The sequence below is a fragment of the Zonotrichia albicollis genome, chromosome 26 (genome assembly GCF_047830755.1).
Source record: "Zonotrichia albicollis isolate bZonAlb1 chromosome 26, bZonAlb1.hap1, whole genome shotgun sequence".
Lineage (NCBI taxonomy): Eukaryota > Metazoa > Chordata > Aves > Passeriformes > Passerellidae > Zonotrichia > Zonotrichia albicollis.
The window spans coordinates 5354177-5366406 of NC_133844.1; positions in this window are offsets into that span (position 1 = coordinate 5354177).

The window sequence follows — 12230 nt, forward strand, 5'->3', positions numbered from 1 at the left end:
GCCCTGCCCGTGCCCTCAGCCCGTTTCTCTTGGAAAGCAAAACCCAAATTAAAGGCATAAATCAGCAGAGCTCTGCCTACTGGCCACTTAGCCGGACCTCCCCTTTAATTAGCTCCTTAATTAGGCTTTCATCTAAGACTCAGTTTTCTCCAAGGCTCAGATTCACCTGCCTGCAGCTCCTCCTTGGAGCACACCCCGGTGTCTGCGCTGTGACAAAGCCACCTCTGGCCTGCCCATGGCCAGGAATAATGTTCCTCTTGGAGCAAACCATGGAGAGCAGGAGCCCAGGACATTCTGCAGGCAGGGGAAACTGAGGCAGGAGAGAATGAGTGGCTCAGGGCTGGGCAGGGAGGCCTGGGGTCCTTCAGAGGGGTTGTGATGCTCTGGTTGTGATGCTGCACCTCAGAACAGAGCAACCTGATCCCAAAAAAAACATCTCTGTGCCATCCTGCTGTCACCTTCCCTGGGTCCCCAACAGTGAGAGCAGATTTCACTCCTCCCTGGGGGCTTGAATGTGGATTTCAGTCCTGCACTGGGGTGTTAAACATAGATTTCAGTCCTGCACTGAGGGGGTTAAACTTGGATTTCAGTCCTGGTTTGTTAAACATAAATTTCAGTCCTGAACTGGGGTGTTAAACATAGATTTCAGTCCTGAACTGGGGGGGGGTTAAATGTGAATTTTCAGTCCTGCACTGGGGGCTTAAACATGGATTTCAGTCCTGCACTGGGGGGTTAAATATGGATTTTCAGTCCTGCATTGGGGGGTTAAATGTGAATTTCAGTCCTGCACTGGGGGGTTAAACTTGGGTTTCAGTCCTAGGGTGTTAAACATGGATTTCAGTCCTGCACTGGGGGTTAAATGTGAATTTCAGCCCTGCACTGGGTGGTTAAATGTGGGTTTCAGTCCTGCATTGAGGGGTTAAATATGGATTTTCAGTCCTGCACTGGGGGGTTAAACTTGGGTTTCAGTCCTGGGGTGTTAAACATAGATTTCAGTCCTGCACTGGGGGGTAAAATATGAATTTTCAGTCCTGCACTCGGGGGTTAAATATGGATTTTCAGTCCTGCACTGGGAGCTAAATGTGAATTTCAGTCCCGCATTGGGGGGGTTAAACTTGGCCGGGACTTTCCCTGCAGGAAGTGGCTCTGTGCCTCGGAGGGGCTGAATCACACGGGGTCCTGCAGAGCTCCGTCCCCTCCGGGCAGGATCAGGGTGCCCGAGGGGGTGCCAGGAGCAGGATCCAGCCTTGCCCTGGGCGCACAAGGCTGGGTGAAGCTGCAGGAGCTGGCGGGAAGGAAAGCAACAAAAAAAGGAAGCTGGGTAACACCACAAGGCAGGGAAAAAAAACACGAACCCCGCTGCCACTGGCGCTAAGATTAGCAGCAGAGGAAATGACACTGAGATGTCATGGAAGTCTGCTAAAGTTGGATTTCTCCTTTTTCTCTCCTGCCCTCGGAGCAGGGTGTAATTGGCCCGGCAGATGGGAGAGAGGCTCGGTGTAAATGAGAGGTCAGGGCTGGGCTGACATCCTGAGCCCGGCCCCAGCAGCCTCCCCTGCCTCTCCTCGTGCCTGCCCTGGTTATTCTGGGGGCAGGAAAGGCAATGGGGGTTTGTCCTTCTAGGAAAGGATCACTGCGGTTCCTGGGCTTAACTGGGGATGGGACAAATTGAGCTGGGCTGGGATTGGGATCACTGGGAGCCAGAGTGATCCATGGCACTGTGGGATGGGATGGAGAATGGGAATGGGATGAAGAATTGAAATGGGAATGGAATGGGATGGAGAATGGGGATGGGATGGGATGGGATGGGATGGGATGGGATGGGATGGGATGGGATGGGATGGGATGGGATGGGATGGGATGGGATGGAGAATGGGAATGGTAATGGGGGCAGAGATGGAGAATGGGGATGAGGGGACAGATGGGGTGGAGATGGAAATGGATGTGGGGATGTGGATGGGACAGGTGGGAAATGGGATGGAGAACAAGGACGGGAGTGAGGTGAAGATGGAGACGGAGAGGGGAGATGAGATTGGGGATGGGGATGGGATGAAGATGGTGGAACATGAATGGAGATGAGGATGGGGATAAGATGGAGATGGAGATAAAATGGGATGGGGATTGAGAATGGGGATAGGGATTGAGAGTGGGAGCAGAGATGAGGATGGGGATGGAGAATGGAAACGGGGATGAGATGGAGAATGGGAATAGGGATGAGGATGAAGGTAGGCATGGAGATGGAGATGGAGATGGAGATGGAGATGGAGATGGAGATGGAGATGGAGACAGGAATGATCAGGTCAGGAATCTGCCCAGCTGGCTGCCATATCCCTGTGCTGGGGTTGTCCCTGCCAGGACACAGCACCGTGGCCTTGTGGGGGCACTCAGGGCTGCAAACACAGCAGCCCTGGCCAGCCCTGCACCACAAACTCTCACTGGGATTGCACACGAGGCCTCCACGGCGTGGAAAATATTAATTGTGGTTTTCTGGTTCACTTTTCGATTATTTAGAAAGAGTGAAGGAAAAAACTGCCAGGGAGGAAGCCACGTAGAGTCACTTGGTGCTGGTCCCACCCCCTTTATCTCTCCTTCCATTCGCTCACCATGGGCGCGAGAGAGAAAAGAGAAGCTGAGCCTCTCAGCTGCCTAAATGTAGAAAGTTTTGCTTCTAAATCAGTTTGTGATGGAAAGGAAACACGTCACGTCCCTGGGGAAGTGGCTGGTTTTGAGCAGCCACAACCCCAGCGCCGAGTGCTGCAATGGAACAGCCCAACACTGAAATAGCTCCACGCTCTGTTATTGTCACCCAGAGAAGTTTTTTTTTTCACTGTCTAGGTGTCATTTTTAGCCTCCAGAGGAAGTTTTATTTGTATTTGTTACCTCGACTTTCCACTGTCGTGGCTTCATGAGTTTTTTGTGTGAAGGGCTGAGAGAAAACAGAGTTGGGTGAGTTCAGGTGTGGGACCCACAGGACCAAAGGCACATCTCAGGAATTCCAGCATGGATTCTGCAGAGCCCAATGGATTCCAAGGCCACAAACCCACAAAAACACAGAATCCCAGGGATTTTGGGGGGCTGTGAGCTGAGCTGAGCCCAGGCATGGCTGTGGGGTGGCCACAGCTCCCCTTTGCTCACCCGGTTTGGGGCTCTGAGCTGGGTTTGGGTGCAATTCCAGCCCCTCCCCAAAGCAAACCCACCCACTCCATGGCATGACTGAGGGAGAAGAGGACGTGGAGTTTAAAAATTAACAATGAACTCGTGAAAATTGAGTGTTGCTGGTGAGGCACAGCAGCACCCAGCAGCACATGGGGGGTGTTCCTTGCCAAAACTGGGCTGGAGGCCAGGAGAAGCTCGTGCTGAACACGAGCCCTAAGCCAACAGGATAACAATTACCTGGTTTTAATAATCACTGAAATAATTAATGGGAGAAAGTCTCAACCCCTGGGTCTGATGCAGAGGGCTCACACTAGGAAAATGCAGATTTAACTCCAGAGCAGGTACTGGGGGACCCCCAAAGCCTCGGTGGCACCTGGGGATGGCACAGAGCTGGCAGGAGCTTGGCAGCAGCTCCCCCTCCGCCAGGGACTTGCTCAAGAAGGGATTAGCAGGATCAGCTGATGATGATCTAAGCGCATAACTATATCAACCTGCGAATTAATTCTGATATCTCACACCTCGGAGCTCCTCTATCTGCACATCTCCGCGCTCCCCAAGCGTTCCCTGAGCTCAGCCCAGCTGCACCCCCCGGGAAATAGGTCAGGAGGGATAATCCCCAAATCCCCACGTGCTGCTGCTGGGGCCGGGCAGCGCTGCCCGATTTGGGAGCCGACGTGGGAGAATCCCGCGGCCAGCTGAGCCCCACGGGATGCTGAGGCACCCGGATCGCACGTCAGCCAGGGGTGGGCGACGCTGGGATGATCCAGGGAGGAGCTCCAGCCTTCATCCCCGTGCTGGGCACTCACAGAGCCCCGGGCTGGGGGTCCCCTCCTGCGCTGGAGCTGCTGCTGGGCCTGGGCGGGCCCTGGGAGGGGCAGCTGGGCCGTGGCAGGAATTTAGGGCTCCTGAAGTAATAGGTGAGGCAGGAAAGGTGAGCACAGGGATGTGTCCCCATCTCTGTGTCCGTGCAGTGATGGTTTCATTAGTTTGCAATAATAAATTATTGTTGGGTTTCCAAAATGCTGTATAATATCAGAGGAGCTTTGTGGGGCTGAGCTGGTTTGGTTTTGGGGTCCTGGACCCCCATGCTGCTCACTGGGGTTGGTGCTCTCTCTGGCAGCACCCTGGGATGTAAATTCCAGCAGTTCCTGAGGGAAAGCAGCAGCTCAGCCGTGCCCAGAGGCGCTGCCAGGCATCCCGGGATGAGCATCCCAGGGATGCTCAGCGGGGAGAAACTCAGCGCAGGTTTTGTTTCCTCTTTCAGCTGCTCCCGAGTCGCTTTGAGCCGGGTTTGTCCGCGGCTGTGGGAGGCTCCCAGCCTCTCCCACTCCTCGGGGAGCCACGAGCACCCTCAGATGTGGTTTGCCTCAAAACGCTCCTCGGCAGAACAAAACCAACCAAAGTGTTTGTGATATGGGGGTCCCAGCCCAGGAGCTGCCGTGCCCCCATGCCTGGCACTGCCCGGTGTACCCCGGCGGGCTCTGCATGCCCAGGTGTGGTGGGAGGAGGCGATGCTGGCTCTCCCCTCCCCGGGCAGCTCGGACGGACTCGCCCCGCGGCCCCGGCCCGGCCTGTCCTCACTTGCCGGCTGCTCTCGCTTCCCATTCCCTGCTCCTCAGCCAGCAGCCTCCCATTTCCTCATTGCTAGGAAATGGCAAATTCCCCCCGGGCTGGTTTCAATGGCTCACGGATCCCTCGCCTTTGGCCTCTCCCCAGTTTCTCCTGGGCTGGTTGGAGCTCAGCCTTGGGGGAGCAGGCTGAGCTTTTTCCCAGGCACGCAGCCCTTGGAATTCTCTGTCTGGGAGGACACCCCGCCCTCAGACCAGGCCGGATTCACCCCTCTGTGCTGACACAACACCAACACCGAGCCCTTTTTCCGCTGGACATGGTGGATTTGGGGGTTCTGACGTCCTCTGCTCCTCTCCGTGCTCACTGTCATGGCACAGCTCTGCGAGCTGCAATTCCAGGCTCCAGTTCCTCTTCTGCTTCTTGGTTTCACGTTAAAAACGCCTTTGTGGTCTCCCTCTGCAAACCCCTCGTGGGGTCACTCCAGGGCTCCTTCCTGGGGTCACCACGCTGAGATTACCACTGGTCCCATAAAATCACCCTTGGGTTTGCAGCCTGCTCTGCTCCTGATCCCTGGCTGGAATCCCATCCTTCCCGCCCTCGGGACCACTTTCACCGCAGGCCTGCTCTGCAGTTTCCCTGTTAATCAGCTGTCTCCTTATCTCCAGGTCACACCGCGCCAGCTGCCGCCGCTATTGTTCCCCAGCTGGATAATAACAGGAAGGGCTTGGAGAGCCAGACCTGTGTGGGACTGAGGCGACCCAGAGGTCCCAGCTCCTCCAGCAGCTCCTTGCTGGCACAGCCTGGAGCCCCCTCCAACCCCTGGGAGCAGCCAGGGTTGTGGGGTTGGAGTCCCTCAACCCAGAGTTGTGGGGCTGGAGTCCATCATCCCAGAGTTGGGGGATTGGAGTCCCCCACCAACCCCTGGGAGCAGTCAGAGTTGTGGGGCTGGAGTTCCCCACCTCAGAGTTGTGGGGTTGGAGTCCCAGACCCCCAGGAGCAGTGAGAGTTGTGGGGTTGGAGTCATCCCCCCCAGAGTTGTGGGGTTGGAGTCATCCACCAACCTTTGGCAGCAGTGAGAGTTGTGGGGTTGGAGTCATCCACCCCAGAGTTGTGGGGTTGGAGTCTCTCACCTTTGGGAGCAGCAGGAGTTGTGGGGTTGGAGTGACTCAACCCAGAGTTGTGGGGTTGGAGTCATCCACCAGCCTTTGGGAGCAGTGAGAGTTGTGGGGTGAGAGTTCCCCACCCTAGAGTTGGGGGATTGGAGTCCCCCATTCCTCGGAACAGTGAGAGTTGTGGGGTTGGTGGGGGACTCCACAAGGATGAAGGCTGGGACCAGTGAGAGTTGTGGGGTTGGAGTCCTTCATCCTAGAGTTGTGGGGCTACAGTCCCAGAGTTGTGGGGCTGGAGTCCCCCAAGCCCTGGGAGCAGTGAGAGTCCCCCACCAACCCCTGGGAGCAGTGGAAAGTTGTGAGGTTGGAGTCCCCCACCCCAGAGTTGTGGTGTTGGAATTTCCCACCCCAGAGTTTTGGGGTTGGAGTCCCCCACCAACCCCTGAGAGCAGTGAGAGCTGTGGGGTTGGAGTCCTTCATCCCAGAGCTGTGGGGTTGGAGTCCTCCATTTCTGGGAGCAGTGAGAGTTGTGGGGTTGGAGTTCCCCACCCCAGAGCTGTGGGGTTGGAGTTCTTCATCCCAGACTTGTGGGGTTGGAGTCCCCACCCCTAGGAGCAGCCAGAGTTCTGGAGTTGGAGTCCTTCTCCCAGGAGTTGTGGGGTTGGAGTCCCCCATTCCTGGGAACAGTGAGAGTTGTGGGGTTGGTGGGGGACTCCACAAGGATGAAGGCTGGGACCAGCCAGAGTTGTGGGGTTGGAGTCCCTCAGCCCAGAGCTGTGGGGTCGCAGTCCCCCACCCCCAGAATCAGCAGGAATTTGTGGGATGCTCTTTGGGAAGAGCCTCCCCCACCCCAGCAGCTCCCACCCTCCTGCAGGTGCATTCCTGACCTCCAGCCACCTCCCAGGGCTGTTCCCTCCAGGAACCAAGCCTGGCCACCCAGAACCCATTTCCCAGCATCAGCAAGGTGTTTGGGGCTCTGCTCCAAAGGGCTTTTCCTCCCCATCCCAAGATTCTCATCCTGCTGCCGCACAGGGTGAGGCAGGGCCGATCCCTGCCTTGCCACGGGGGAAACTGAGGCAGGAAATGGCTTCCCACAGCCACCCACAAGGCTCCCATAGCTGCCCCCAGCAGCCACCCTGGGCTTTGGCTTGTGGGGATCCATTCTTTGGGATCTACCCAGGGACACCTCAGGGCAGCAAGTTCTGCCTGTGGGTCCCCTGCAGGAAGAGGGAGATGCCATGCTCCCTTTCCAAGAGGGAAATGCCAGTCTCCCTTTCCAAGAGGGAAATGCCCATATCCATTTCCATGAAGGAAATGCCCATCTCCTTTTCCAAGAGAGAAATGCCCATCTCCTTTTCCTAGAGGGAAATGCCAGTCTCCTTTTCTAAGAGAGAAATGCCCATCTCCTTTTCCTTGAAGGAAATGCCAGTCTCCCTTTCCAAGAGGGAAATGCCCATCTCCTTTTTCTAGAGGGAGATGCCCATCTCCTTTTTCTAGAGGGAGATGCCCATCTCCTTTTCTAAGAGAGAAATGCCCATCTCCTTTTCCATGAAGGAAATGCCAGTCTCCTTTTCCAAGAGGGAAATGCCCATCTCCCTTTTCTAGAGGGAGATGCCAGTCTCCTTTTCCAAGAGGGAAATGCCAGCCTCCTTTTCCATGAGGAAATGCCCATCTCTTTTTCCATGAGGGAAATGCCCATCTCCCTTTCCAACAGGGGTCTGCCCATCTCCTTTTCCATGAGGGAAATGCCCATCTCCGTTTCCAACAGGGGTTCTGCCCATCTCCTTTTCCATGAGGGAGATGCCCATCTCCTTTTCCATGCATATTTCAGCGCGAGTGTTTCCAAATATTTCCGGAGGAGGAGGAGGAGGGTGTGGAGTTTTCACAGGCAAATCAGGAAAACCAAGGTGAGGCAGGAGAGCTGGGAGGGTGTTGCTCTGGGATCAGGAAGGCTGCCCAGCAGTTTCTCCTGGCTGAAGTTCCCTCAGTCAGAGTTTGGCCTGAAATGAGGATTTCCCTCACACAAAGTCTCTCCTCCCCCAGAAATTCCAGATTGCCCTGAATCCCATCCCTGCCAGTGCTGAGCATCTCTTTCATGCCAGGCCATGGAATGCCCAGAGAACAAACTGCTGCTGCTGCAGCCACATCTGGGCAGCTGTTGTTTGTCCTGATGTGCCACAGCAGCTCAGCACCTGCAAACAAAACGAAACAAAACAAAACTAAACTCACACCCTGGCTTGATCAGATACCCCCGCGACGCCCACCCCGTGGTTCGGGGTGTGGTTTTTTGTGTTTTTTCCCTCTCCAAGCCGCTCGAGCGGAGTTTGCGCTGCCGACCATCCCGGCAGCCGCCCACACATCCCTGGCACAGCTGTCCCCCGGGGCAGGAGCCCGCTGACCTTTCGGGTCCCCAGCAGCCACACTCTGTTTACGGCTCCGCGACCTCACCAGCCCCGGATCCGCATCTGAACCCGAGGAGGAAAAGCTCCGCGTTCTGCTTTGTGCCTCGGGCTCCGAGCCTGAGCGTCCTTTGTGATCCGGGATGAGGTGACAATGCCGGTGATCATCGCCATCGTTACAGATGATCCCTCTGTCGGGTTAAAAGCCTGAAACACAGAGCCCAGCCCCGTGTGGGGCTTCCCAGAGCTCCTGAGACCCCGAGCAGGAGCAGCCCGTGATGTCCCCCAGCCTTCACGGCTCAGCTCAGGTGAATTTTGGGGAGCGAGCAGCCCACCAGCCTGGCCACAAGGCACGAAAACCGGGCTGGCCCTCCCTTCTCTGTAAGTACAATTAAGCTGCCGTTAATTAGGTGAAAAACCCTGACGAGTTCCCCTTTTCGGGGCCCGGGGGTCCCCCAGGATGTGCAGCCCGGGGCACCTGCAGGGTTCCCGCATGTGAATCAGGGCCCGGTGGGTCACAAGACCGAGAGGAGCGGGGAGATGTCGCCCGTCAGGTGACAGCACCCAGGGGGACAGCGGGACAGGTCCCGGTCCCACGGGGGCCAGCGGGGTTTTGGGGATGGGGTGGGGCTGCTCTGAGCCCCGAGGGAGGGTCGGGGTGGGAGTTGGGGGCTCTCGGTTCCTTCCCAGCTCTTGGGGAACAGGGCAGGGTGGGACATGGTTAAATAATGTCACCGTTTGTCACAACCCCTGCAGGGATGCTGGGACGTGAGGGGGGATGGGGCAGCGCTGGTGTGGGGCACGGGATTGAGGAGGGAAGGCAGCGTTTCATGGAATTCTGGAATGGTTCGGCTGGGGAGGGACCTTAAAGCTCACCCAGTGCCACCCCTGCCATGGGCAGGGACAGCTCCCGCTGTCCCAGGCTGCTCCAAGCCCTGTCCAGCCTGGCCTTGGGCACTGCCACAGATCCAGGGGCAGCCACAGCTGCTCTGGGAATTCCAAGCCAGCCCCTCACCACCCTCACAGCCAGGAATTCCTCCCCAATGTCCCATCCATCCCTGCCCTCTGGCAGTGGGAGTCATTCCCTGGCTCCGGTCCCTCCATCCCTTGTCCAAAGTCTCTCCTGGAACCACTTCAGGCCCTGCAAGGGCTCTGAGCTCTCCCTGGAGCCTTCTCCTGTCCAGGTGAGCACTCCCAGCTCTCCCAGCCTGGCTGCAGAGCAGAGGGGCTCCAGCCCTGGAGCAGCTCCATGTTCCCCTCTCCAGCTCCAGGTCCTCCCTGCGCTGCCGGGACCTGGATCCAGCACCGCGTGTGGGGCAGGGGGACCATCCATGGGCATGGAATGCCAGCAGCGATGATCCAGGTCACCGAAACACCTGGATCAGGACGGGGTTCACACGGGGCAGGTGTGTGGGATGGCGAGAAAAAGAGTGAAACCTCTCGGCTGCCGACTCCATGCAGCCTGGGCTGTAATTTAAAACCATCCGGAGCCATCCCAGGTGAGTCTCTCTCTGTTTCCCTCCCTTGGGTGAAGAGCTGTGCTCGGGATGCTCTGACCCACTAAGCTGAGCTGTAACTAAGCCAGCCCAACCCCCATGCGGCCGTTCCCGTGCCAGTCTGAGTCTGCCTCGGTTTATTTTGGCTCCGGGCCGTTCCCAATCAAACCGCTGTCAGTGCCTGACTGTCCCGCTCTCCCCAGCCGGGTTTAGCGGCAGGTCCCCGTGAGTCAGGAGCTTTAAACCCAGCCTAAACCCCGCTTTGGGGTGCACCCACAGCCCCGAGCGGGCGGGAGCCACTGCATTCCCAGCGGGCAGCAGGTGCCACTCCCGCGTCCCTGTCACCCTCGGGGGGCAGAAACCCACCCGGGCCGGTGGGGCTGGCACCCACCCGTGGGGATGCGGAGTTTTCCAGAGCAGGGCGAGGAGCAGGGATTCCCCACGGGACCCTCACCCGTGGGTGCCGATAAGGCTGAGCCAACCCGCACCCTCTTCTATGGACCAGGATGAACCGGGTGGTGATGTGGGTACCGGACAAAATTAAGGGTTGAGGAGGGGTGGTTTCATTTTGGGGGGGGTCCCTGCTCTGATCTACGGGGCCGGACCCACAGCATCAACTGCAGGGTTGAGGAGGGTTGGTTTAATTTTGGGGGGGTCCCTGCTCTGATCTGCCCCGGACACGCAGCGGGGACCCCGCAGCATCAACCGCAGGGTTGAGGAGGGGTGGTTTAATTTTGGGGGGGGTCCCTGCTCTCATCTGCGGGGTCGCAAGGTTAAGGAGGGGTGGTTTCATTTTGGGGGGGTCCCTGCTCTGATCTGCGGGGCCGGACACGCAGCGGGGCCCCCGCAGCATCCCCGGCGCTGCGGCTGCGGCCGCGCTCCCACCGTGGGAATGCGGTGTCGGGGGAGGACCCCCGGGGGCCGGGGGTGTCAGCGGGGACCCCTCCTCACCCCCGCGCCCCGGGGCGGTGCTGCCCGGGGGGGCGCGGGCCGTGCATCCCCCTCCGCGCCCCGCGCCCGCCCCGCGCCTCGGCAGCGCCGGGGGCGCCGGAACCGGCGGCCAAAGAAGGGAGCGGAGGCGGGGCCGGATCCAGGCCTTGTATGGCGCTTCCCCTCGGCCGCCCGCCCGCCGCCGCCCCGCGCTCCCCCCGCTCCCCTCCCGCCGCCGCCGCCGCCGCCGCCGCCGCCGCCGCCGCCGCGCTCCCCCCGGGCCGCGCCGGGCCACGGGCGGGGGATGCGCTGGGCAGGGGGGGCGGCGGGAGGGGGCGAGGTGGGGTGAGAGACCGAGAGAGAGGGGGGAAAACAAGGAGAGTGTCCTGCCAAGGATGGGGGTGAAGAGGGTGCGAGGGAGGGGGGCTCTGTGCAGGATTTGGGGGTCTAATAAGGGTGGGGGGCTCTGCACAGCATGGGGGTCCTGTGCAAAGTGTGGGGGCTCTACAAAGGGTGGGTGCTCTGCACAGGATGGGGGTTCTGCACAGGAACAGTGTAGGGGGAATTTCTAGTGGAAAGGGGGATCGGTAGATGCAGGGTCGAGGTTGCAGTGCCGGGGGGGCTGCAGTGAACGATCGGCCCTGGAGCGCACGGCGGCCCTGAAGTGGATGTGGGGGACCCTGAAGCGAATGCGGGGCGCTCCCAAGTGAGTGGTGACCCTGAAGCTGGTGGAACACACACAGGCCCCTCCTCTCCCCGCGGTCACAAACAGCCCAAGCCGGGGCTCGCTGCCCCCCGCCCAGCCCGCCCAGCCCGCCCCCAGCGGCTGCCGGTGCCCCTCCAGAGCCCCCCGTGCCCCGCGGCCCCGCGGCCATTGCCCGGTCCCCTCCCGTAGCCCGGATTTCACTCCCATGGCAAAGCCGGCCCTGCAGGAATTGGGTAAGTGGAGCTATTGCAACACAGCATTTTTCCATACATTTGCTATATAACTCGGAGGGTTTTAAAGATAGCATCAGTTGGCACACTTAGCACGAAACCACCTAATTACTGACGCCTTGGAAGTGCCAAACTTTTAAAGGGGGGAGGTGAGGTTAAAATCACAGGCGACCAACAAGTGTTACCTGTTTTTAAAGTATTCCAAGCTCTGTTCTCCACGGGAGATGGGACGTGGGGAGGGGGCGGCTCGGGGCAGAGCCATCCCCTCTGTCACCTCTGTCACCACTGCCACCACACCGAGGGGCTGGAGGCTTCTGCAGCCCCCCCACTCTGACCCTCTCCTTCCCACCAAACTCCACTGCCTGGCGCTGTGGCTTTCCCTGCGCAGCTCCCATCCCGTTCGTGTGCCAGCCCGGGCTGCGGGATGGGGTTTGAGGCCGGTCCTGGCCTCCACCGGAGGAAAAACCCCTCCCGGTAAGAGGCTGGCTGTGAGCAGCGCCGGGGGCGGCCGCAGGGTCGGGCCGGGCGGGGGCGGGCTGGCCCCGCGCCCCCGCTGCTTCCCGGGGGGACGATCCGGGCTGGAAGCGCTGGAGCCGCCGCCGCCCGCCCTGCGAACGGGGACGGCACCGCTCGGC